This window comes from Rhinatrema bivittatum, chromosome 12 (assembly GCF_901001135.1).
Source record: "Rhinatrema bivittatum chromosome 12, aRhiBiv1.1, whole genome shotgun sequence".
NCBI lineage: Eukaryota > Metazoa > Chordata > Amphibia > Gymnophiona > Rhinatrematidae > Rhinatrema > Rhinatrema bivittatum.
Genome location: NC_042626.1, coordinates 61,102,203 through 61,128,089, shown reverse-complemented (window position 1 = coordinate 61,128,089; position 25,887 = coordinate 61,102,203). Strand labels below are relative to the sequence as shown.

The 25,887-nt window shown below is 44.7% G+C and overlaps 1 long non-coding RNA gene across 2 annotated transcripts in view; it reads right to left on the bottom strand.

Annotated features, from left to right (window-relative positions):
* The window catches only part of LOC115073831, a 214,400-nt gene that overhangs the window by 156,104 nt on the left and 32,409 nt on the right, over positions 1-25,887 (bottom strand). Inside the window, exon 1 of one of the 2 annotated variants that reach the window (XR_003852132.1) lies at positions 17,644-17,749. The exons of the other annotated variant lie outside the window; for it this stretch is intronic. This is a non-coding gene — a long non-coding RNA (uncharacterized LOC115073831). Of the gene's footprint in view, positions 1-17,643; positions 17,750-25,887 lie in introns of those variants that run through there. 2 annotated transcript variants of the gene reach the window in all.

The following is a 25,887-nucleotide window of genomic DNA, read 5'->3' as shown; positions in this document are numbered from 1 at the left end:
CAGATATTATTCAAATAAAAGATGTTCAAACGTCTATAATAAAAGGAGAGACCATGCTATCAAGAAAGGTTGAAAATTTGGAAAATTTGATACGGTACCCTAATCTTAGGTTTGTTAACTTTCCTAAGTGTAGCATGGTCTCCCCAGTGGAACAGTTACGAAACTATTTTAGTGAAATTTTGTCTTTGGCTCCAGATAATCATCCTTTGATTAAAACAGCTTATTTTTTGAATATGAGAGCACAAAATCAAAATTTAAATCAATCGATGCAGGAGTCTCCATTAAATGTCACTGACTTGATAGAGTCGTCATTTAGTACCCAGATAGAGATGAGGGGAACTTTAATTGTAAAGTTTGCCCTGACTTTAGACAGGGACAAGATATTGAAGAAGTTTATGGAAAAAAGATCCTCCCTCTATCTGGGTCAAAAAATATGGGTCTATCCTGATGTGACAAAAGATACCCAGATAAGAAGAAAAAAATGTATTGCTTTGGCTGGATTGGCCAGAACATTCGGTATACAAATAAATATAAAATTTCCATGTAAATGTTTAATGAAGGCAGAAGGAATAAAATATGTTTATTATGATCCTTTAGACCTAGAAAGGTTCCTGGAGGAACGCAGGTCACAAGATGGTGAACCAGAACCTTCAAATTGAAGTTTGTTTGATTTATTTAATTAAGGTTGCAATACTTCTGTTTATATTAGTAAATTTTACTTAAGGTAATTATGTATAAATGGGATTTGCTCAACAGGCTCCAAATTTTCAGGTCTTTCAGGAAACTAGGAAAATTAAACTTTGTTATTGTTTTTTATTTTTACGAATTTCTAAATCCAATGTTTCCATAAAAATTCATTACTGTTATTGTAATTGGATACAAATTGTTTTTCAATTTTTTTTTGTAAAAAATGGAAATTCATAAATAAAGAATTAAAAAAAAAAAAAGAGACCCTGTAAAAGAAATTGGCAAAAGACCAAGAAAGGGAATGTGGAAAAAAACAAACCTGTGACCACTCGATTAGAAAACTAAGATCAGACAGCAAAGGTAAAAAAAAATTTTGAATTTTTAGTGATTGGCTTGTTATCTTTGGGAATGTGCAAGAGTAGCACTTTCTCTATACTGATCTCGCGATGTATGAGATCAGCATGGAGGAACTGGAAGCCCTGCAAATTTTTAATACCATGGGGCCTACACAGAGGAGGCAGCAGAAAGGGCTTCAGTGCCAGTAGCAGCAATCAGCGCCTCCCTAATAGCCATGCAGCAACAGTGACAGAAGCAGCAGAGGAATGAGAGAGGTTCCGAAGTTGCTGGCAAAAGAAAGAAAGAGGGTCTGCCTTCAGTGTGTGCATGTGTATGAAAGGAATTCTGCCTGGGGGTGTGTGTATGTGAATGAATGGCTGCCTGCCTGGGGGTGTGTTTGTGTATTAGGGATGTGAATCGTTTTTTGACGATTTAAAATATCGTCCGATATATTTTAAATCGAAAAACGATTCGCGGTAGGAGATCGTTCCGGACCCCCGCTGGACTTTTGGCAAGTCTTGTGGGGGTCAGGAGGCCCCCCCCCAAGCTGGCCAAAAGTCCCTGGGGGTCCAGCGGGGGTCCGGGAGCGATCTCCTATGCTCCTGACGTCGGGGGACAAAAAAACAAAATGGCGCCGGCGCTACCTTTGACCTGTCGGTCAAAGGTAGCGCCGGCGCCATTTCTACAACGCACGGAGGTCCGAGAGTAAAAGATCACACCGGGACCCTTCCTCTAGACCCCAGGTAATTTAAGGCATTTTGGGGGGGTTCGGGAAGGTGGGGGATTTATTTTAAAGGGTCGGGTGGGTTTTAGGGTTGTTTTAGTGTGCCGGTTTTCCCGCCCTCCCCCTCCCCCCCCCCCCCACTGGACCCCAGGTAATTTAAGGCATTTTGGGAGGGTGGGGGATTTATTTTAAAGGGTCGGGGTGGGTTTTAGGGATGTTTTAGTGTGCCGGTTTTCGATTTACACGATATTTAAAAAACCCAAACTGCGACGATCCGATTCCCTCCCCCTCCCAGCCGAAATCGATCGTTAAGACGATCGATCACACGATTCACATCTCTACTGTGTATAAGAATGAATGGGTGCCTATGTGTGTATGTAAGAATGAATGTGTGCATGCCTGGGGAGTGGAGAGGGGAGAGGTGTGAGAATGAATGGGAGCCTGCCTGGGGGTCTGTGTGTGGTGTGAGAATGAATGGGAGCTTATTTCTGTGTCTGTCTGTGTGTGTGTAAAGGAGCCAATGAAAGTGAGCATGTGTGTGTGTATGAGAGAATCCAAGGGAATAAGAAATGGGGGGGGGGAGGGTGGAGGGAGAGAGAGCCTGAGAATGTGGCTGTGTATAAGAGCATGTATATATGTGTGTGAGTGTGACAGTGTATGTGTGAGAGAGAATGGACATGGCAGTATGTGTGAGAGAGAAATGATAAAGTTTGTGTGCCTCCCTAACCCACTAATCCTCGTCAATCTCAGGGTGACTGGAACTCAAGAGTTCCCAGGTATGGACAGCAGGGGCTTTTTTTTTTTTATCCTTATTAGTTTTAATTATTGGGTGTTATTTGATATGCGCTGTTTTAAAATATTGTATTGGTGCTTGGGAAATTTTTTAAAAATATATAATTAATAGAAGTTATTCTATAGATTGTATTTGTTTTATGAGGAATGGTGGTTCTGTTTTTCCATTGTTACACACAGAGTCTGGCTTCCTGGGGTTTCTATTTCAGTGTTTTCTAATTTGTGATCCTTTATTCTGTATTTGGTGTGGATCTTTCTCTGCTCTGTGCGTGTGACCATGATGAGCTATTCTGCTACCATGTAGTGTCTGTGTAGGGATCTATAGCAATTGGGTTTGTTTTGTTTCCTCAGTAGGTGGTGTATTGGTATTCTAGAACCCAGTGTAATATTTACCTGTGCCGGAAAAGCGCGCCCCAGCAGTCGGCCAGCGCATGCAAGTTGCTTCTGCTCCGGTGGAGCAGCAACTTAAAAAATTTAAAAAAGGAAGGTAGGTTAGATTTAGGGGGTGGGGAGGAGAGGAGAAGGGGAAGGGAGGTTAGGTAGGGGGTAGGGAACTGAGGAAGACCAGGATGCATCGCCACGCAAAATTTGCAGAATTCTACCCCCCCTTGCACGCGATGTTATAAAATCGGTGCGCATATGGACGCATGCGCTTCTTTAAAATTCTATATAGGTCTGGCAGTGGAAGGTGCTATTTCTGTGAGGTGACACCAAAATTTTAAATCTTTTTTTGTATAATGAGCTGTAAGGGAAACATCCAAGCACCATTGTTGGGTGAATTTCTGTGGAAGCACAGTGAGTAACAGAACTGGAGATTCGGATTTATACTGACATTGTTTTCCTTGCTGTATACATTCCAGACTTCACTCTCATAGTCATATAGAATTAGTTGAATGAGGTATCTAATAATTTTAATAGTTGTTTTACTAGAAGTGTGAAACTAGCTGGCTTTTTAAAATTGTGCAGAAGATCCTTTGGACTTTCTTATTATGACTTTTTTTTACAGCTATTTTTAAAGCAGGGGTCCAAACTATGGAGGTGGGTGTGATATGAAAAAATGTCATTTTGCTTCCCTGCCCGCCCCAAAAAAAAAAAATTCACTACTGATTTTCTGTGACCTTAAGCATTAGTACAAGGATGGGGGAGAGGCACTGGAGAGGCACACAAATGCATTGGCCCCTGGACACCAAAGACCCTCGGTACACAACTGTTCTGTGCCCTTTGTGCTGAGAATGGACATAAGGAAGATCGCTGTGAAAATGCAAAAAAAGCAAGTTTGCTTACCGTAAACGGTGTTTCCGTAGATAGCAGGATGAATTAGCCATGCTGTCATGGGAACTGTCAATCAGGCCTGGGAGGCGGAGCTTCCAGAGCTTTGCTCTGTGCGGCTGCGCGTACGTTCCCGCGCAGGAAAAACAGAATCTCCTCAATGTAATTAAGCAGTGTATGAGTAAAATCCGATAGGACGACTATCCAGGGAGGTGGGTGGATCAGCATGGCTAATATCTACGGAAACACCGTTTACGGTAAGCAAACTTGCTTTTTCCCGTTGATAACAGGGCTGAATTAGCCATGCTATCATGGGAGTCCAAAGCTCCCTATAAAGCTGCATTGTCTGTGTGCTCTATGTTGCATGTGATCTCCTTCTTGGTGGATAGTCGATTTTGGAATTATGTCGATATAGCATGTAGAACGGCTTGCCTAATCTGGCGTCCTCAGTTGTTTGCTGATCTAAGCAATAGTGGGACATAAATGTGTGCAGGGACCACCATGTCGCCACTTTGCATATGTCTATGGGCTGCACGTTTCAGAGATGTGCTATTGATGCAGCCACTGCCCTTACTTGATATGTGTTTGGATGGGAAGACAACTTTAATTGAATTGAATTGAATTGAATACATTATGCAATCCAGCTAGAGATGGTCCGTTTAGCTACTGGAAGGCCTGGTGCGTTCGGGTTAAATGATACAAATAACTGTGAAGTTCATGATTCTGATTGTGTTCTTTTCTTGTAGTATGCCAACGCTCTCTTGCAGTCCAACGTGTGTAATAATTTTTCCCCATCATTCTGATGAGGCTTAGGAAAAAATGTTGGTAATTCTATCATTTGATTTAGATGGAATTATGAAACCACTTTTGGAAGGAATGATGGGTGAGTCCAAAGGACAACTTTGTTATGTAAAAATTGTAGATATGGACTATAATGTGCTAACACTTGGAGTTTGCTGACCCTGCTTGCTGGGTAATTGCCAGGTTCTTGTGGCCTGGTTTGGCCTCGTTGAAAACAGGATGCTGGGCTTGATGGACCCTTGGTCTGACCCAGCATGGAAATTTCTTATGTTCTTATGAAGACTACTTTCCATGTCAGGTATTTTAGGTGGGCCGTGTCTATCGGTTTGAATGGCGATAGCATTAGTTGTTCTAAGACTAGGTTGAGATTCCACGGAACTGTAGGTTTGGAAAGAGGTGGTCTCAGGTGAGTGAGGCCCTTAAGAAAACGAGATACTATTGGGTGGTTTGATATGGGCTGACCTCTATGAGGCCTATGATACGCTGCTATGGCGCTGAGATGAACTCTGATTGAAGAGGTTGCTAGGCCTGCCAAATATAAAGTGTGTAGGTAGTCTAGTAAGATTTCTGGTGTACAGTCCAGGGGATGTAGTCCTTTGGATGTGCACCAGGAAGAATATCATTTCCATTTGAATCCATAATTTCTTCTGGTAGAAGGTTTTCTGGATTGAACAATTATCTCTTGTGCTTCCAGTGAGATGCCTTGTTCTGTTAATAGGATCTGTACAACCTCCACGCTGTCAAGTGCAGGGAAGAATGCATTGGGTGAAGAAGAATTCCTTTTTCTTGTGATAAAAGGTCTGTATGATTTGGTAATGTGATTGGTTCCTCAACTGAGAGATTGAGAAGGTAGGTGTACCATGGCTGCCTGGGCCAAGTGGGTGCTATCAGTATTAATTGAGTTTTGTTCTATATGCATTTCTGTATGGTTCTCATGATGAGATTTATTGGAGGAAAAGCATACATCAGAGTCTCTGTCCAGGGAATGAGGAAGGCATCCTGTGCCACTCGCCGATGACTGGTCCATACCGAGCAGAAATGGGAAAACTTTGCATTTTCTTCTGTGGCAAACAGGTCCATCGTAGGTCTTTCCCACTTGGTGAATATTTGTCGAGTCACTTCCTGATTAAGCGACCATTCGTTAGGGAGGAATATTCGGCTTAACCTGTCTGCTCGGATATTGATCACTCCTGGCAGATAGGTTGCTTGAAGATGGATGGAATGACTATTTGCGTGGTCCAAGATTAGCAATGTCTCCTTGCATAAGGGTCATGATCCTGACCCTCCTTGCTTGTTTACGTAAAACATTGCCACTTGATAATCAGTATACACCATTACTCGACCTTGCAGTTGGGGAAGGAAGGTTCGTATCGCATTTCATACTGCTCTGAGCTCTAGGAGATTGATCTGCAGGTTCTGTTCTTGGGGAGACCATTGTCCCTGTGTTTGTAGGTGGTCCAAATGTGCTCCCCAGCCCTTGCGAGAAGCATCTGTTGTAAGTACCATGTTGTGCGGGGAGTCCTGAATAAGGCATCCTTGGTTAGCATTGTTTTGTTTAGCCACCAATCTATGTCCTTTGTCATCTCTGAAGTTAGAGCAGGTTTCTCTGTTAATGGTTGCGAATGTTGTCTCCATTGACGTTTCAATCCCCATTGTAGACAACGCATTTGTAATCTGGTGTATGGTACCGTGTAAATGGCTGCTGCCATGTGACCCAATACTGTGAGTATCTGCCAAGCTGAAGGTTTCTGCGTAGTTCTGAGAGAACACAAGAGAAGTGTCATTTCTAATTTCCTGTCTTTGGCAGGAAAGCTCTGTGTCGTGTGGTGTCTAAATGAGCTCCTATGAACTGTAGAATCTGTGTGGGGGTTAGCATGGATTTCTGGTAATTCACTACAAGCCCTAAATGGTCCAAGCATTGAATGGTTTGCTGAAGATGATTGTTTAGCGTTTCTGGATTTGACACTACTAAAAGCCAATTGTCGAGGTATGGAAATATTCGTATATCTCTCTGCCGAAGATATGCCACCACCACTGCCATGCATTTCATGAAGACCCTGGGGGCCGCTGATAGGCCAAACGGGAGAACCTTGTATTGGTAGTGTTTGTCCTGGAAATGAAAGGCCAGGTAACGCCATGAAGATTGGCGTATAGGATATGGGTATATGCATCCTTCAGATCTATTGAGCACATCCAATCATTGGGTTGAAGAAGGGGTAGGATGGTTTTTAAGGATACCATCTTTAATTTTTCCTTGATTAGGCATTTTTTCAACTCGCAGAGATCTAGAATGGGCCGGTGGCCACCAGAATTCTTGGGAATTAGGAAATATGGTGAATAAAATCCCTTGTTCTGGGCATATTGAGGAATTACTTGAATTGCCCATTGTTGTTGTAGGGATGCTATTTCCTCCGCCAGCTGGGTTTGGTGTGCTCTGTTTACTCTGGGCGTTAGATGAGGAAGGTGAGGCTTGGATAAGAATTGGAGCCGGTATCCCTGTTGAACAAGTTCTAAAACCCAACGGTCCATTGTTATGGCTGACTACTCCACGAAGCATGCTGTTATTCTGCCCGGTGGAGTTGTTTGTGGTGGTGGCGGTCGTGTCACTAAAAAGATTGGGCTGTTGGTTCTGGTACGTTGGGCTCTAAAACATCCTCTTCTGTTTTGCAGTGGTTGTTGTTGTACCCGCTGGGTTGCGTGATATGTGGTAGGCCTATATGATGGATACTGACAGAATGGTCGACGTTGGAATTGTTGTCTGTGAGGTGGCACAAAGTAACGTCTCGGTGCTGATTATGAGGATGGATTCATCAACAATTGCACCGCTACTGATTGTTTTTTTAAATTGGATACCGGTTCCAGAAAACGATCCCCAAACAGATTATCTCCCTTGCAAGGTAAGTTTGCCAACTTATCATGCACGTCCTTGCAGATTGCACTTGACCGAAGCCAAGCCATTTGTCTAGCTGCTATGGCTGACGTTGAAGCCCTTGACAAGGTTTCGAATGCCTCATAGATTGTGCGGAGGAGGTGTTGGATACCCTCCTCCATATCTTGGACTGATTGTAGAATGGAAGTTGTCATTGGGTCCACGACGGAAGTAATTCTTTTACTGACTGCACGCATTCATACAAATATTGAACAATGTAAAATTGATGCTGCTGTATTCTGGCTGAAAGCATCGCATTTTGGAATATCTTCTTTGCAAAGTTGTCTAAATAATGGTGTTCCTTGCCCAGTGGTGCTGATGCATGCAGTTTGGACTTTTTTGCTCGCTGCATGGCTGATTCCACTACTATTGAGAAATGAGGTAGCTGTGGAAGGGAATAGAAAGCAGACTGCCTCATTTTAAATTTTAAGTCTATCTTTCTTGAAACTGGGAGAATAGTGAAATGTGTTTCCCATGTCTTCTCTAATACTGCATCCAATACCTTATGCGGAGGTAAAGAAGTTAGTTCCACTGGTAAATCAAAAATTTTTAACAGGCCTAGTGTTTCCACCCTTGGTCTGGAATTTTCACTATTTCTAAATGGAGGACGGATCCCATCTTTTCTAGAAATTTTGGGTAAGATAAATCTTCTGGTGGGGAATAGGGTTCAGGGGGATCATCCGGAGGGTCTGAAGGGTACCCTGTTGATGTGTCTGGAGATGGTTGAGGTGAGTCAGGTGTTAAGGGTGATGGCGACCTCTGTAACGGTAGTTCAGGTTCTAATGGACAGCCCAAAGGTTTTTCTAGCAATGGTGATAAAGGGCGCTTCAGAGATGGCTCCCTTGTGGTAAGCAGAGAGTCCCGTACGCTAGTCATAGGCGAAGGTGGCAAGGTAAAGGTAGATTGCAGTGTCTCAAAAAATTCTGAGAGTGCTGTAGACAGCTGGGAAAAGGCTTGTTGGGTCTGAGGTGGCATATGTGGTTTTGAGGGCCGTTTAGACCTCAGTGATGGCAATGCTGCCAATAGTATATCTGAGCATGGAGGACCTGAGTGCCGTTTTTGCGGTTGTAACTCTTCCATCACCTTTTTCTTTTTTGCTACTGGTTCTTGTAGACTGTGATCCAAATCTTGTTGTCTGGAACTCGACGACAGGTCAGAACAAACTTGTAAGGGTGATGATGATGAAGAAGAGGAGTGTGATGTTATGTGGACATATTCTTCCTCTGATTGAAAAAGGGATCTCGGTGTCTCTTGTCCCAAGGATGAAGTCGATATTCTAGAGAATTGCGGACTTGTTGAAAGTATGAACTGTCTTCTTGTATCACCTTTAGTTTTCTCCATGGGATCACTCAACGAATGTCGGGATCCCTGGGTCATTAAATCAGTCATGCTATGCCGTTTTGTCAGGCTAGATCCCAATTTAGTCGATTTCGACTGCTTTAATGAAAAGTGTGTGGTTTGCTTCGACTTACTTACTACTTGAGTCGAGTGGGATGCAGGTTTTAGTGTATGTGTCGCTTTGCGCGTCGACCACTCTTGAGTTTGCATCGGGCATGCGATGTGCTGCGAACTTGAAGTTATATGCTTCGGCGTCGTATGCGTCATCTTCGCATGCGTTGGCTCCATATGTGTCAGCTTCGTATGCATTGGCATCGATGATGTCGCACTCGACGCCTTGTGCGCCGATCCCGGCTGCGTCAGCGTCGATGAAGGGTGTGCCAACTTTGGTGTCCAGTGCATCGACAGTGGTGCTGCTGATTCAGACCATCGATGTTTCGACGCAGTAACATTGTCCTCAAGCCCGCTTTGCATCATATGTCCCAGGTGCGATCGACGCACCAACTCAGACTTTTCTTTTCTCGGTGGGCCTTAGACTTTGATTTATATGGATCTCGACCCCTTTGATCACTTTTTGATCCCTTGTCCCCTCCAGGCCTGGAGAAAGATGGTTCTACGGATGAGGCTCTTCTTACCATCGGGCCTGTGTCTTCGATGGTCGTGGGGATGAGTGAGACTCTGAAGGTGACGCGTAGGAGCCTCCAGAGTCTACTCTGAGGTCCTGAATCTACTGAGCCTGCTGTCTTTGGGCTCTAGGAGACATGTGGCCACAATGCTCACATGTAGTTTGGTCATGCTGAGGCCCCAAACAGCGATAACAAAAATTATGTCCATCGGTGATGGACATGATTTTACCACACTCACAGGGTTTAAAGCCCGATGGTCTTGGGATCGACTTCTTTTTTTTTTTAATTGAAAGTTTTATTAAACTTTTAACACAGGAATGCAAGAATAATGAAATTATGCATTATACAATACATGATGAACCTATGTCCCCTCCTCATCCCACCCCCCTCCCCTATCACCCCCAGGTGTGGAGGAGCCGAGACAGAACTATAGTCCGGTCCAAAGTCTTCATAAACTAAAAAGGACTGTATGCCTTAACAGTCAGCATAGCAGATTCCATAGTAATGGTGTACATGGCAAACAATCCCTGAAATAAAAGTAAAAATAAAAATAAGGTGATACATCCTCGTTCATAGCAATAAGCACTGCTTTCCAAATTGTGCCAATGAAAAGAAGGATAAATAGCATCAATAACATGTTACAGGTTAGCAATATAAACAGGACAATATAAACAGCAATATAAACAATATAAACAGGACGACAACCTTGAGGAGAGCTTGTCCACAGATCAAAATACAAAAGCCACAGAGGAGGAGCCAGGAATTAGCCCAGGCATGGCTGGATGTTTGACCTGATAGGGTCTAGCTGAGAGGGGTGGTATGTGAGGAATTGTATAAGAATCTACCTCAGAACACCTTAAAGGACCAGCCACAGCTATCTGGTCTGGTCTTCCTTAAGAGCCAGCCTACCAAGGGATTCTGGGCCAGGGAGGATTCCTGTAGACTTGGATAAGAAGGCAGGGCCCAGAACGTCGGGAGGCCCCAGAGAGAAAGCAGGAAGCCAGCCTAAGACAGAACTTCATATATTGGATTGTTGCGAGACTGCTGAGATAAGCGGCCTCTGCTCTGTACTTTTGGTTTTGGTTGTAAATAAAGAGTTTGTGTGGAATCAGCTGGAGTTTGGCTTCTTTTTTTTTACTCCTGGCTATTTCCCAACTTGTGGCTATGTCCAGGCAACCACAAACACTTATCATTGAGTTGAGTGCCCTTGATGAAACTTGTAGTCTCAACATAGGCCTTAGATGTCGCTGGCTGATATATAGCCTTCATTTTTTTAGGCTAATGGTAAGGCCAAACATCTGGCTATCTGAGCAAACTGGTTTGTAATAACATGCATATCATCCAGTGAATGGACAATTAGGGCGAATTTTAAAAGCCCTATGCATGGCAAATCTGGGAGATACGCATGTGACTGGAATGCCCGCAGAGCAACAAGGTAGGCGATCTAGAAAAGCCGTGAGCAAACATAGGAAAATAGATGCCTGAAGAATGTCTTTTTCAAATCTTTATTGGCTGGAGACGCATCCTTTATTGTTTTATGCGTCTCCAGCCAATAAAGATTTGAAAAAGGCATTCTTCAGGCATCTATTTTCCTGGGATGCATACAGGCCGCGCGGATTTTAAGAGACCCGCAGCCGCATGCCTATCTCCTGGTACGTGGATAATAAAGGTTTGGAGAAGAAGGGGTGGGACAGGGTGGGGTCTGGGAGGAGTGTAAGTGGGCTGGGATTGCATCCATGAAGTCAGTTATGCGCACTAGCGCGCCAGGATCCCATAACCGCGTAACTTGCTTCTGCTATGAACAGCGTGTAAGTAGTTACATTTTTAAAAACAGGGTAATCAGCGGGGTTTTAGGGGTTGGGGTTAGTAGGGTAAAAGGGAGGCAAGTTAGGTAGGGGGTTTAGGAAGTCCGTTCCTTTACTGGAGCAAACTGGGAAGGAACTGGACAATAGGTCTATTCCGTTCCCACACGTACCTACTAAAATTCACCCCTTAAACCCCATGCATGTTATACAATCGGCGCGTCCATGTGCGCACACCGGAAACACGTGCATATTTGCACACACGTCAGTTTGAAAGTTACCGTCTTAGTGCAGAGTAGTCCATAAACAGTATGCTCCTAACCACTAATTCTAACATCTTAAAATAAGCCTGCAAACATCTCACACTGAACAACCCTGCACTTATCTGCAACTGGATGTGAATGTTCCAGTCCTTAACCTAGAAGGAATCCTGGGACATCACAGAAAAGACAATGGAGAAATGTTGGTGCCAGTACGCACCCTTGTTTTGTGCTGCTTGAGACTGGAAGAGAGTCAGAAGATTCTATTGACAATTACTCTTGCCTGCACTTTACCAGCAATAGATAACAGAGAGATCACATGGTGGTTCTGTCACCTTTCCTGTTATGCAGGTGAATGGTTAATACATCTTTAAAATCCTAGAGTACAAGCCCATGTTTCCAAATACATTGGAAGAGCTGTGTAAGTTTCAGGAGCATGTAATCACCTTGTTTAAAGATCTAAGGTGGTATGCCATCTGACCTCTTGTAAAGATGGTAGTATGTCCAACTCTACCTGCATTGCTTTCAGACATACTGGAGGGAAGATTTAGAAAAGTTAAATTTTCTGCCCAATGGTTGAGAATTTCAGTTTTCTCTGTCAGGATATTAGCACCATCTGCTGAACAAACAGATGCACTGCCATTTGATGTAGGTCCTAAATAAAAATAGTCCAGAAACCCTGACAGAAGAGTTTGATATCATGTTCCTCTGTTATTTCCTACAGTTCTCTGGCTTTCTTTTCCCACCATTTGTTTCTCATTTGCTGAAGTCAGGTTGAACTTTGTCCTTAACTTGGAGGTAATGAGCCTTTTTTCCCGGGGACTTGTCAGCAATGTATGAATGGTGAAATATGTGCATCTTTATAGAGCTATCTCTGTGTTTTTTAACTCCAACCAGTCCTTATGTTTCCTTTTAATAAAGCCAAGAACATCAGCACTTTCAGAGAAGGTCACATCATAAATTTCCGGTATTCCATTTCACCGTTTGTCTCTGTGAAGGTCAGCGTTCATGAGCCACGCAACCAGTTTATGTTGAAATTCCTTCTTAGGTCACTAAGTGCTGTACCATTTAACTGCTTTGGTGGTAGAAAGTGCTAACTGTACTGCAGTGCTCACAACTCTGTTCAACTTAGTTGAAAGGAAAGAACAAATGTATTAATGCTCTACAAGGGCATTAAGAACCAAATGGAAAACTACAGACCTCTTAGTTTAACAACAGTGGCAAGAAAGGTGATAGTAGTATTAATGACATAACAGTATAGTATCTTGAAGGCAACCTGGTTTTATATGGGGAAAATCTTGTGAAACAAACCTGATTGATTTATTTGATGAAGAGACCAGAGATCAGGAGGATGTGTTTGTTTGCTGTTAATAAATGCTTATTTATTATAATCTTATGTTATTTTATTGTATTTATTTATTTATTTTTAACTTTTCTATACCGATGCTCCTGTACAGGATACATATCGCACCAGTTTACATGGAACTGAAAACTGTCGCTGGAAGGCTTATACAATGAAACATTGTATTTTAACTTTAGTTATATACCACCTTGTCTGTTTATATTTATTTTATTGTACATCACATTGATTTTTATTTATTTATTTTATTTATTTATTATTTGCAATTAATAAAGTTTTGAATAAGCTAAACTATATGGTCTATCTGGATTTCAATAAACCTGTGACACTGTACTGCATAGGAAACTGGTGATCAACGGGCCGATACAGTAAGGAGCGGTAGGAAGAGCTGCGTTAGTGCCGGGCGCACCCGCGTTTGCCGCACGCACAGTCCGGCTCACCTACCGCTCGATACTGTATTTAAATAGCTTGCAAATGCTCTCGTCCATAGGTCACATCATGGACCATAACAAGCACAAAATAATATAAGAATGCAACACAGGAATATAGGACAAACAATAACTTTCCAACAGGAGAAATGGAGAACAGCATCATGATCTAAATGAGAAGGGAAAGAAGTGTGCCTGTTTGCAAGAGTAGATATGAAAGATAATTTTAAAAACTTACAAAAATGATCAAATGTATGGTAACAATGCTTTAATACAAAAACTGTGAAATCAAACATTTATGTATTTGTTTATTTTTGTATACCGACATATCACATCGGTTCACATATATCTGAAACACAAATAAGGCATGGGCTGCTTATTTTTACAGAGTAACTTAGAACAGTTAACAATTTACAGTATAAATTAGAACATAGAACATATTATAGTATAATTTAGAATATTTAACAGGGAACAATTATTAACTCACATGTGTCAGATAATATGGGTGGCTTGTATGTCGGAGACATAGCTTAGGAATGGAATGCATTCATAGCTTGGGAGCTGTTGTACCAAGGGTAGCTTGGGGGAGTGAGGGTTTGTTTGCAGGCATTGGTTAGGGTTGTGGCAAGGATTCTTGGAAATCGGGGGTGTGGGTGGGGGTGGGTTAAGCTTCTGGTGGGAAGGCTTGCAGGAAAAGCCATGTTTTGGCATACAAAACTCCAAGAGCTAAATAACCTTTTGGAGGTGAAAAATAGCAGAGTTGCTTACCTGTAACAGGTGTTCTCACAGGACAGCAGGATGTTAGTCCTCACATGTGGGTGACATCATCTGATGGAGCCAATCACGGAGTACTTTTGTCAAAGTTTTTAGAACTTTGACTGGCACCTACTGGGCATGCCCAGCATGGCAATAACCCTGCATCCAGCAGGGGTATCCTTTCAGTCTTATGTATAGCAAAAAAGAGCATGCGAAAAATAAGATAATAAATCGCAAGCGTACCCAACTCCATGGGGTGGCGGGTGGGTTTCGTGAGGACTACCATCCTGCTGTCCTGTGAGAACACCTGTTACAGGTAAGCAAATCTGCTTTCTCACAGGACAAGCAGGAAGGTAGTCCTCACATGTGGGTGAATAACAAGCTGAAGATGCCCGCGCATGTACCGAAAACACCCAAAGACGTGCAACAGGCACAACAACAGGGATGCTTCTTTGGTAGACAGGCAGCCTGAATATCCCAGCGGGTGTAGAAGGATGTTGGTTATTACGCTGAGAATAGATTACGTAGAACAGACTGTCCAAAGATAGAATCTTGTGTACCAGCCTTGTCTATGCAATAGTGAGCTGCAAAGGTATGAAGAGAACTCCAGGTTGCAGCTTTGCAGATATCAGAGAGGTACAGGATGCTGGGCTTGATGGACCCTTGGTCTGACCCAGTATGGCATGTTCTTATGGCAATATCAGTATGAAAGCGTTGCATGGCTTTTAACAATTTATAACATTTCACTACATTGCCAGTTCCACATACATTTCAAGACAAATACTTTGGGGTAGATTTTTAAAGAAGCGCACACGGGGTACATTTGTGTGTGCTACCCAGCGCGCACAAATGTACACCCGATTTTATAACATGTGCGCGCTACCGCACGCATGTTATAAAATCCAGGGTCGGTATGCGCAAGGTGCACACTTGTGCACCTTGCGCGCGCTGAGCCCTAGGGGAGCCTCGATGGCTTTCCCCGTTCCCTCCGAGGCTGCTCCGAAATCGGAGCAGCCTCGGAGGGAACTTTTCTTCCGTTCCCCTCCACCTTCCCCTCCCTTCCCCTATCTAACCCACCCCCCAGCCCTACCTAAATCCCCCCCACCTTGTTTCACTTTTTACACCTGCCTGTGGCAGGCAGGTCTTGCGCGCGCCGGCCAGCTGCCAGCGCGCCATCCCCAGCACAGCCGCTGTGCCGGAGGCCTCGGTCCCGCCCCCGGACCAGCACCACACCCACGCCCCCTTCCGACCCCTTTTTCAAAGCCCAGGGACATAGGTGCATCCCGGGGCTTGGATGCGCCGCCGAGCCTATGCAAAAAAAACGATTTAAAAAAAAAAACAAAACCGCGACGATCAGATTCCCTCCCCCCAGCCAAAATCGATCGTTAAGACGATCGATCACACGATTCACATCTCTATCTGATACTACCCGCGGACTCTCTTTGATCAGTAGGGATGTGAATCGTTTTTTGACGATTTAAAATATCGTCTGATATATTTTAAATCGTCAAAAATCGTTAGAAGCGCGATACAATAGGAATTCCCCCGATTTATCGTCAAAAATCGTAAATCGGGGGAAGGGGGAGGGGAAGGGGGAGGGCAGAAAAACCGGCACACTAAAACAACCCTAAAAACCAACCCCAACCCTTTAAAATAAATCCCCCACCCTCCCGAACCCCCCCCAAAATGCCTTAAATTACCTGGGATCCAGAGCGAGGGTCCCGGTGTGATCTTTTACTCTCGGGCCTGCGGTGCGTTGTAGAAATGGCGCCGGCGCTACCTTTGCCCTGTCATATGACAGGGCAAAGGTAGCGCCGGCGCCATTTTGTTTTTTGTCCCCCGACGTAAGGAGCGTAGGAGATCGCTCCCGGACCCCCGCTGGACCCCCAGGGACTTTTGGCCAGCTTGGGGGGGCCTCCTGACCCCCACAAGACTTGCCAAAAGTCCAGCGGGTGTCCGGAACGACCTCCTGCAGTCGAATCGTGTTCCGGACACCCGCTGGACTTTTGGCAAGTCTTGTGGGGGTCAGGAGGCCCCCCCAAGCTGGCCAAAAGTCCCTGGGGGTCCAGCGGGGGTCCGGGAGCGATCTCCTACGCTCCTTACGTCGGGGGACAAAAAACAAAATGGCGCCGGCGCTACCTTTGACCTGTCATATGACAGGGCAAAGGTAGCGCCGGCGCCATTTCTACAACGCACCGCAGGCCCGAGAGTAAAAGATCACACCGGGACCCCCGCTCTGGACCCCAGGTAATTTAAGGCATTTTGGGGGGGTTCGGGAGGGTGGGGGATTTATTTTAAAGGGTCGGGGTGGGTTTTAGGGTTGTTTTAGTGTGCCGGTTTTCCCGCCCTCCCCCGATTTACGATTTACACGATATTTACAAAAACAAAACCGCGACGATCCGATTCCCTCCCCCCCCAGCCGAAATCGATCGTTAAGACGATCGATCACACGATTCACATCTCTATTGATCAGACCTATAGGCGCTGCCTATCTCGCCCGGAGAACCTTCACTTTTTGTCTCATCCAAGAGGCCTCCGACAACCTTATCTTCATCAGCCGCGCACCTCTGCTTGTGTGGGCACACCTCTTCGCTACCTCTCTGGGAGACTCTCGGAGGTCCACCTAAGTCCAGGCGGTCCGGGTACCCAAGGGCTCAACCTGAGGAAACCCCGGATTGCTATTGGTGAAACCACAGATTGCTATCTGTGAAGCTCCTTGTGTGCTCCGCCTCCTGGTGGCAGGCGCTCTCTGGGTCCGACCAGAGGGCCGTAAAAGTCCTGCACCAGGCCAAGGGACAACCTCCAGCGCAACAGATATGAACTGGGCAAACTGGTGGACTATTTGTAAAAACATTTTTCCCTCACGCAAGCATGTTTTAAAATCCACCTGCATATGTGCATAAAAGCCGCTAAAGCCCTAGCAGAGATGTATGCCACAACACTTATTAGAGCCACTTCTAATGATCACACGTGGGAGAGGTATTTTAAATGATACGCTTATACTTGCGTGCACGATTTAAAACAGCAGCATATCTCTGCTCGTGTGCCAATACACGTTTATGGATGAAAGCACATTTGTTTTAAAATTACTCTGTCTGTATTTCCACCATATGACTACCCAGAGTAGTCATATGGTGGAAATAAACAATTGTGGAAATACACAATTGTAGTCATATGGTGGAAATACACAATACCACTTGGTATTTTTGTGGTCCCAACTTGTGGGCCCTCTCTATATGTAATGGATCATTAATTGTGCTGAGTTCTAATGCAGATTGAAGCCATTTTTCCAGAACTAGCCCAAGGGTTGTCTCCAGTACCAATTCTGGAATACCCACTAACTGGAGATGATTTCAGAATAGTTTTCACAAGTCCTCAGCTTTTTCTGCCAACTATTTGTTGTTGTTGCGCTAGTCATCAAGTTCCCTTTCCATCTTTGTCACTTTATCGTCCAGATCTGAAACTCGATGCTTTATCTCAGATCAACACTGACTGAAAACCATAATTTTAGAGACCAGATGTCTGGACTGGATACCTGATATGATAGGGTAGAAAAATGCCGTCCAACACTGCTATCACAATCGAAGCAATGTCTGATGAAGACTGAACCATCTCCTCGCATCATCATCATTATCTTTCACAGCTGCCATCTTGGAAATCTCCTTGTACTTTCTAGCCGCCCATGTTGTCATACCTGATTAGAAACAACTGAGATAAGACACTCTTTCAAACTGGTGCACACTCCATAGTCTGAATCGCTCTTTTAAGCCCAAAGAAACAGGCACACAAATTATAAATATCATATGAAGATAGAAGAGAACCCCGGAGAGCATAGCAAATGCTTCTGTCCTCTTTCATGGCATCACATGACCCCCCTTCCACCTTTTTTAATATGTGAAATACATCTGGTTTGGGCTTCCATTATGGTATTTTTAAACGACATCCAAGCCTGATGTAAACTCTGGTGAAAAACTGGTGAAAAACTGGTGAAAAACAGAAGAAAAACTGATACTTCACGCATATCCAGCATTGCTCTCTGCTTCAACGGCAGGGCAGAAGAAAAACTGATACTTCACGCATATCCAGCATAGCTCTCTGCTTCAACGGCAGGGGAGAAGAAAAAAGGATTCGCACTCACAAAGCGGTGAGTAGCTGGCTTGTTACGGCGGTTACTACCCCAAACCAAATAAGCCTGATACTTCACTTTCAATGCATATCCTGCTTCAACAGCAGGGGAGAAGAAAAACTGATACTTCACGCATATCCAGCATAGCTCCCTGCTTCAACGGCAGGGGAGAAGAAAAACAACCAATAAGGGCTGAATAACACAGTCTGGGTAAAACAAATAAGCATGGGTGTAGCTTGCTTATTGCGGCGGTTACTTCCCCTACTACCCTTAACTAATCAAGCTTGATATTTCACTTGGATGCAGCTCCATCACTGCTGTCTACATTAATGGTGGGGGTGGAAGGGAAATAGAACCAAAGAGCTAAGAGAAACAGATAAGTATGAGAAAAAAAATGTGAAGCTTGCTGGGCAGACTGGATAGGCCGTTTGGTCTTCTTCTGCCGTCATTTCTATGTTTCTTAACCTTTACAGTTGTTCCCTTCAGTTTTTTCCTAACCATTTTTCTCATTTGATCATAGCCTTCCATTTGAAAGTTAAATGCTATCGCTGTAGATTTCCTTAGTGTCCTCCCTCCAGTTATCAAGTAAAATTTTATTATGTTACTAGCTGAACCCTGCCACGCGTTGCTGTGGCTGAGCCTGGTTAAGTTGAAAAAACAGAACAGAGCAGTAAAGGTTACAGTTAGTGTGTTTTGTTTTTTTTTTTACCCCAAATGAACAGCACCAGCAAAGAATAGTTTAAATATGCAAGCACACCTTCCTGCCCCCCCCCCCAACCCGGCGAAATAGAGCAACCCACGCTACAGCCCTCCTCTCGGGAGATGTGGAGAATGAGTGCCCCCCCCCCCGTGAAAAACGCACGGCGGAAAATAAGAATGGTCCCCCACCATGCTCCTCCCCGGCTACCTGTGTAAACTGCCAGCCGGTGGCGAGGGTGTGTGCTAGGGTTTGTTCCGCCGGCTGCCATGTTGCAAAACTTCGAAAGTGGTGCATCAGGATTCCTGACCTAGTAAGGGCAAATGTCCGCTGAGGATATGGCGCCGACGGGCTCTTGCCCTTACTATGTCACATGGTGTACCGACGTCGTTGTTGTCTCCGTATAGCATAGTAAGGGCAAGGTCCGCCGGCACCATTTTGGTTGCTGGCATCCGACGGCCCTACTGAATGCTATGTGTCCCGGACCATTCCTGTGGTGCCAGCGGAGAAGCACGGACTTGTTTCAGGTGTAGTGTGTGATCAGAGTGCAGTGCGTGGGTGGGTGGAAGAGGGTACTTTAATTTAAATTCGGAGCGTGTGTGAAATGCGTGGCTTCCCAATGTAGCAGCCAGGAATTTGTGTTTTGGGAGGGTGGGTGAAGTAAGTGACATTGGCAGGCGTGTGGGTGGTGGTGTGTGGTGTGATGAGTGTGGATTTCTGTGTGTTAGGAGGGAGTGTGAATGAAAGACAATAGCCCTGTGTGGGGGTGGGGTGTGGTGTGTGAGTGTGTGTGAAAGGTGTAAGAAGTTGCGCTGACGCCCACCAGATGTCACTGTTTTGTGTAAGCAATTTTTAAACTTGTATTACCTGTTCACAGGTGTGACCTATATGTAATGTAAGTGTATAAGATCCTTCCCGTATGGGAAGTGAATGTTGTGTGCAAATTTGAACGCATTCGGTTAAGCGGTTGGCGAGATTAGCGACGACGTACAAACTATTTAACATTTTTATTTATTTTATATAGATGATCCCTATTGGCAAGTGGCCCCAACACCATTAATTACTACTCGCACCAAATCATGTGTTCCACTAAGAATTAGGTCTAAAATAGCTTCCCCTCTTGTCAGTTCTTGTACTAGCTTCTCCATGAAGCAGTTATATATTTCATCTACAAACTATCTCCTTAACAGGCCCTGATTTGAACCAGTCAATGCTGGAGTAATTAAAATCGCCCATTACTAGTGTTGCTAATTTTGTTAGTTTTTCTAATTTCTGTTAGCATTTCATTGTCTGTCTGTTCATTCTAGCCAGGTGGATGGTAGTACTCCCCTACTGTTATTCTATTCCCCCTTCTCACATGGAATTTCTACCCATAAAGATTCTATAGTATATTTTATTTCCTGCCTTATCCTGTTTGACTTATTGTTCTCCACAAATTTGATCCATCCTATCATTGCAATATAATTGTATCCTGATTTCAAAGTGTCCCATTGGTTATTCTCCTTCCACACGGTCTCTAAGAGGCCAATTATATTTACCTTTCCATTCGATGCAATACATTCTAACTCTCCCATCTTATTTTTTAGTCTTCTAAAGATCAATATTCAAAAGCCTTTGTCACTAGAGATCTGCATCTAAGTCCAGTCAGCCCCGGCACCCAAGGGCTCAACCTGCAGGGAACATGGGCTGGTAGTGGTGAAGGTCCTGTTGGGTCTCCACACCAACCAATACCACCCACCGATGACAAGGACCTGCAGGGCTCCTCCCTGCAGGTAGCGTCAACTTCGTCTCGGTCCAAGTGTCCACTCCTGCAATAGAAGACAAGGCTGGATGAGGCTGGAGTGGAAGGCAAAGCTGGATGAGGCAGAACTGGAAGGCAAGACTGGACAAGAAGGCAAGTCTGGAGTTGAAAGCAAGAAATCAGGAACTCTGCAACACGCATTGCTAGGCATGAAACCTGTTGCTGAGGCAAATTACTGGAGACGAAGCTGGGTTTAAATACCCAGCCGTATGATGTCATCAAGAGGTGCCGAAGTTGAGATTTCTCGCTGCAGGGTCTTTAAGACTCAGAGCATCGTGTGCATCTATGAAGCTGCACAGCGCAGCAGAGGAAGGGATGCTGATGGCATCCATGACGCGTGGGACAGTCAGCAGTATTCTCAGCTAGCAGAAGCAACCTGGAGTGAGTGGGGCAACTCACAAGAGTGCTCTTTGAACCACCAAACATAACAGTACCCCCTACTCCAAAGCCCCTTCTCCCCAACTTCCTGGGCATATTGGGGAATAGTGGTATGTTGATTCCATAATAGTTGTGGGGTTTGTAGGTTAGAGGCTGACTTCCAGGAACTTTGCTCTTTGAAGGCTATCTCAGCTGTGATTGGATCGCGGTGCCATAGCGCTTTAGCTAGCAATGGACAAGAGTGTCCACAAGCCCCAAGATGAAGAGGACAGGAATCCATACACAAGCAATCAACGGCAGATGCCCACCACCAGTGGCAGGAAGATCTGAGTCCTCCTTGTCAAGGCTTGGCAGGGGTTGGTTTTATATCACATGGCTGAAGTACCAGCCCACCTTCTCCTGTAACCACCATAGGAGTGTTTGTGTATTGATTATTAGTGGTGGCCACAGCAGTGGTGGGTAGAGCAAGTGAGTCAGGGACTACAGTTCTCACCAAGAAGACAACAGGTTGAGCTTTGTGCAGACACTGTTCTTGATAGCGAGGGCCCCAACTGGAAATCCATAGTTTGCCAGTTAACCTCTGGCTGATGTTGATAGAGCCAGGGCAGACCCAGGATGATGATATTAATTGGTTTAAGCAAAACATACAGAGAAATCTGTTCACTGCAGTTTGCTGATCTGAATGGATCGAGGAACCATAGACTTCACACTACCTTCAGGTAAAGATTCTCCATGGTCAGATTAAATTGTGATTGCTGGATCTAGGATGTACTGTTGGAATCCCATAATGCTGAAATAGAGATTCACAAATAACATTCCTTTCAGCTGTGATGTCAAGGAAGTGTTACGGTCCCGGGCCATGCCCCGGTCCCTCCACCTACTTCGGGGCCAGCCCGGGCCGCTGGAACCTCTCTTTGGCCGGCAAGGCCCGGCTTAGCCTCTGCCGCAGCATTCCCGCCTCGAGGGAGACGCCGTCGATCCTCCGTGCTTGGCCCCGCCCCCTCTAGATTTAAAGGGCCCAGCACGGGAAGATGGAGGACAGCCCAGAGATGATGTCAGATGCTGCAGGGATATTTAAACCCTGCATCCACCTCTGTGCCTTGCAACGAGGTTCACTCTCTGTTGAGAGCTACTAGTTGCTGCTTCCGACTACTGGCTTCTGACTTCGGCTCATCCACTGGCTTCTGATTCTGGCTTCTGTCCACTGGTTCCTAACTCCGGCTTTCATCCAGGAGGCCTCTCCTATGTCCAAGCAGCTCGGATCCTCACGAGCTCCTCTTGGGGTGACTGCGGGCTTCCAGTGGTGAAGTTCCAGTTGGCCTCCTGGCTTCAGCTCTTCTCTGTCCTCTGGAATTCCTCTTCAGACACTGACCCACAGAAGATCGCACATAAGTTCAAGCGGCTCGGGTCCTCATGGGCTCCTCCTGGGGGGACCTCGGGCTTCCAGTGGTGAAAATCCCTCTGGTCTCCTGCCCTGTGCCACCTCCTGACTTCGACTTCCACTGTAGGCCTTCTCACGGTGTGTCATCATCTGTCTCAGCTGGCTCAAGGGTCCACGAATCCAACAGGAAGGCTTGATCATCAAAGTGGGTGTCTCTGAACAAGAAATGCACAGGTACAATAAATTTGGGAGATGGACAGGCTAGGGTGTCCCCTCACACCATTCCAAGGTTCAGGATTTTTCCCAGTTTGACTGGACAATGGTCAATGAAATGCCCTGATGTACCATAATACAAGTACAATTGGAGCTGACAATGCCTCTTCTTCTCTTCTAGAGATACTTGATGTGATCCACCTGCATAGGTTCTTCTTGGATGCATAGGTTCTGAAGCTAGCTTGGATCCCACAAAGTACTGGGAGTTGGTTACCGGATGAGTGGTTTGATGAGCTGAGCTTCTTTCTTAACCCATTCCTGGAACCTTAGGTCCAAACGTATGGCTAGGCTAATCAGGCCCTCCAAGGTCTCTGGTATGTCTCGAGCAGCCAGCTCATCTTTAATGCAATCTGAGAGTCCCTGAAGAAAAATCACAATCGGACTGTCACTGCTTCAGTGAAGTTCAGAGTCCAAGTTGTGAAAATGCACTACATATTCTCCCACTGACCGGGAGCCTTGCCTAATCTGTAGAATCTCAGATACCTTGGAGGTCATGCTCCCAGGCTCATCAAACATCTGTCGAAATTCTTGAAGAAAACATGCTAGATCCCCCAGGATCAGATCATCCCATTCCCGAAGGGGTGAGACCCAAGTCAGCGTGGTGCCATCCAGCAGGGAAAGAATATAAGTCACTTTGACTCGGTCTGATGGAAACAAAGATGCCTGCAACTCAAATTGCATCCAACATTGGTTGATAAAGCCTAGACATTTTATTGGATCACCTTCATACTTGGAGATGGAGGCAGGTGAAGTATGAAATTAGTAGGCTGAACCAGCAGTGTCAGAGCTAGAGTCACCAGAAGTGAAGGGGCAGTCATGACCCACAGGAAACTTGTGATCTGATCCAATTGACTTTGCTGCTACTATGGGTTATCCCATCCATGGCAGAGATCTGGGCCGAGTTCACTAGGCTCATGGCTTCGGCAATCTGAAAGGGGAAGTGAGTGTGTGAGCCCTTAATAAGAACATGTCTTGCCATATTGGGTCAGACCAAGGGTCCATCAAGCCCAGCATCCTGTTTCCAACAGTGGCCAAGACAGGTCACAAGTACCTGGCAGGATCCCAAGGGGTAGATAGATTCCAAGCTGGTTATCCCAAGAATAAGCAGTGGATTTCTGCAATTTTCCCTTACTAATTGTTAATGGACTTTTCCACCAGGACCTTGTCCAAACCTTTTTTAAATGCAGCTATACTAATAGCTTTCACCACATCCTCTGGTAATGAATTCCAGAGCTAATTATGTGTTGAGTAAAAAAAAAAAGTTTTCTTATTAGTTCTAAATGATTTATACATTAACTTTATTGTGTGTCCCTTGGTCTTTGTACGTTTCAAAAGAGTAAACAACTGATTAGCGTTTACTCGTTCCATTCCACTCATTATTTTATAGACCTCTATCATATCTCTCCTCAGCCGTCTCTTCTCCAAGCTGAAGCATTCTAACCTCTTTAGCCTTTCTTCAGAGGGGAATTGTTCCATCTCCTTTATCAATTCTAGTATATCTTTCTTGAGATGTGGTGACCAAAACTGAACACATTACTCAAGATGAGGTCAGGCTTTTTACCTTGAATGTACCTGAAAAAGTTTTTATTATGAATTTTTGCTTCCATGGCAAGCTTTTTTTCAAATTCTCTCCTTGCTTTCCTTATCAATGCTTTGCATCTGATGTGCCAGTGCTTAAGCTGTTTCCTGTTTTCTTCATTCGGATCTCTTTTCCATTTCTTGAAAGATGTTCTTTTAGATATTATAGCCTCTCTCACCTCACCTTTCAACCATGCCGGTAGTCGTTTAGCCTTATTTCCACCTTTTCTAATGCGTGGTATTTTTTGTTTTTTTTCATAAGTCCTCACAGAGGAAGGGAGGCTGAAGGCATCCATGCCATGTAGGATGATTAACAGCATTCTCAGTTTGTGGGAGCATCCTGTGGTGAGTGCAGTGGCTCATGGGAATTCTCTGTGAGCCACCAAATTTAACACCTATACCTTTCTCATAAGATGACCAAGTTGCCACAGAAAGAGATGCCTGAATCAATGCTTCCCTGTCACCATATGCCACAGATATTCCAGGACTGTGTGCCAAACTCATCTGCCAGAGGAGCCTAACTTTGTAATACTTTCAGTTTCCACACACAAAGTCATCCTGCGCTCTCACAGTAATGTTCCATTTCAAACACAGAAACACAAACACACAAAATAGTAGATACCCTCCTGCACCTAGCTGATTATTATTAATAACTTTGATTACCCCAAGTTTATAGCACATAAATAGAATCTGCTTATTCTTCAAATACTGGCCCCAAAGAGCCATAATTACCACCAAAGGAAAGAGTTCCAAAAACAATATGCCTTGTCAGGCCAGACTCAAGGCAAGCAATTGGCCAATGTTCTGTGCACCATGCCCCCTTCCAATAAACCCCATAACCTGAAGATTCAGTGGCATCCGTATAAAGCTCTGGATACCTGTGATAAATTGAATCCTCCTGCGTGATGCAGACACTGTTAAAAGATTCCAAACATTTTATCCACACATCCAGCTCCTCACATGAATGAAATGGTGCCCTCTCCTAATTCACACTGTGGCAGCTGACAAACTTCTACTAAAATGCAAAGTTCAAGGAACCGATCAATGACTGCATCTGCCACAATGTGACCTTCCTTGTTGCCCTTACTTGCACCACTAAGAACACTCAGATCTCTTTTGGTAACCAGAAAATCATTGCCACTAACTCGATTCCCAGAAAGATAAGTCTTGAGACAGGGCCTTCAGTTTTTTCCTGTGCAATCGGTATACTGAACTGATTGACCACTTGCAGAAAACCAGAAAACAAATCCGCGCAGGTATAGTCCCACTCTGAGCCCACAAATAAAAAATCAGGAGTCCAATATTCAGTAGGCCGGTTAGTGGAAAAGTTATCCGGCTAAAATCTAACCGGCTATGTTTCAATATATCAGGTTAGGTTTTAAAGTTATCTGGCCTAGTATGGATATGGGAATTCCAGTTTCATTACAGGGGGCAAGTTGGGTGAATCTTTGGAAGGAAAAGATTGAAAATAGTCGCTTAGCGATAGGGACAGTACATGAGGTGGACTAGTGTTTGGGTTGTCAGAATTTGAAGGAATTCACTGAG